This window comes from Mastomys coucha, chromosome X (assembly GCF_008632895.1).
Source record: "Mastomys coucha isolate ucsf_1 chromosome X, UCSF_Mcou_1, whole genome shotgun sequence".
Lineage (NCBI taxonomy): Eukaryota > Metazoa > Chordata > Mammalia > Rodentia > Muridae > Mastomys > Mastomys coucha.
Window position 1 is genome coordinate 159,494,395 of NC_045030.1, and position 2,030 is coordinate 159,496,424.

The window sequence follows — 2,030 nt, forward strand, 5'->3', positions numbered from 1 at the left end:
GCGGATTTCTGAGTTTGAGGCCAGCCTGGTCTACAGAGTGAGTTCCAGGACAGCCAGGGCTACACAGAGAAACCCTGTCTCAAAAAACCAAAAAAAACAAAAAACAAAAAAACCTTGTGTCCAGTGAGATAGGAGAAAACAGGGATGCCTGGTTGCCAGAGGCTCACATAAGAAGCTGTTCCAGAAGAATGGAGGGATGCAGTACAAACATCCTTTCTTGCCCCCGGCCGGCATTTGTATCCTTGACATGGGCTATTTCAGCAGCAGGGTGTGTGTACTAGGCTTACTGGAGGGGACTCCGAGATGGAGGAGGTGGGGAAAGTGTGTGCAAATGTGGGTGACTTTTCTAAGAGGGTTTCCTAAGAGACTGGTGCAGTGACAACAAACCTAAGGGGATCAGCTCAAATGACCTGATTAAAAGTCATGATTTATAATAGACAAAAACAAGCAAGCAAACAAACAAACAAGCAAACAAAAAACCCACCGGTTATCCGAAGGACCAGAGTCCTAGGGAAGGAGGAAATCAGACTTGAATTTAGAGAATATTTTCTTTCCTTTTTTTGTTTTGTTTTGTTTTGTTTTGTTTGTTTGTTTGTTTGTTTGAGCCAAGGTCTCCTGTAGCCCAAACTGGCCTCTACCTTACTATTTACCCAAGAATGACTTTAAACTTCTGCTCCTCCTCGTTCCCCAGCTGCCCCCCACCCCCGCCAAGAGCTTGAATGACAGGTATATGTCACTGTGTCTGGTTTATGCAGTACCAGAGATCAACCCAGTGCTTCATACATGCTACTCAAGTGCTCTATCAACTGAGCTCCACCTGTGCCTGAATTGAGAGAGAGGGAGAAGGAGAGGGAGAGGGAGAGAGAGAAGGTAGAGGGAGAGGGAAAGGGAGAAGGGAGAGGGAGAGGGAAAGGGAGAGGGAGAGAGAGAAGGAGAGAGACAGAGACAGAGACAGAGAGACAGAGAGACGGAGAGAGAACAATATATTATTACATAGGCACATAATCAAAGGTAAAATTGCAACCTTGGCAGGGTTGGAACAGTGAAATGCCAATGTGCCAGCCAACAGGTCAGACAGGACTACAGGGGACAGGTGAGATACCCAAGCTGAGTGCCAGACGTGGAGAGAGACCTAACCAGACAGAGAGGTCCTACACTGGAAGGTAACAATTAGGACTGTAAGTCTGGAGCAGGGAGAATTGGGGCAGGCAGTAAGAGATGAGGGTTGGCCTGGGCATGGCAAGGAGAAGTGAAAATACAGATTCTCACAAAAATGACTGCATCCCCCCACCATGGTGGCTGTAATGAAAAGGACGGAAAATAACAAGTATTGGCAAGGACACGAAGATGTTAGAGCCTTTCTGTACTGATGTTGTCTAAGGCATCGGAACTTACCACATGATCCAGCAGTTCCAACAGGCTCAAATGAATTGAAATCAGAGACTTTAACAGCTCTTTGTAGACAGACTAATGTTGAGAGGAGTGTTGTTCACAGTAGTCAAAAGGTAGAAGTCTGAAAGATGGATGAGTCAGAAAAATGTATGACATTTATACAACGGGAAATATTCAGCCATAGAAGTGGAATGGTGTGGGGGCACACGCTACAGCATGGCATTAAACACAAGAAGTCAAACACAGAGGTCACATGTACCATTTCACCAATACAAAACATCTAGAAGATGACAATCTATACAAAAGAAAGTAGGTTAGTAGTGGTTAAGGCACAGGGAAGGAAGTAATGAGGAAACAACAGTTTAACTAGTATGCAGTTGCCCTTTAGACCAATGAAAGTTCACTGGAGCTAGTGTTGATGTTTCTATCATAGTGTGAATATGCTAAGTATCAGCAAGTTCTACCTTGAAATGTCTAATTCTGGCCACGTATAGTGGCAAATGCCTTTAATCCCAATTCTTGGGAGACAGAAGCAGACAGAGCTATGTGAGTTCAAGGCCATCCTGGTCTACATAGTGAGTTGCTGAATAGCCAGGGCTGTGTAGGAAGACCCTGACTCAAAAAAAGGATAATTCTAT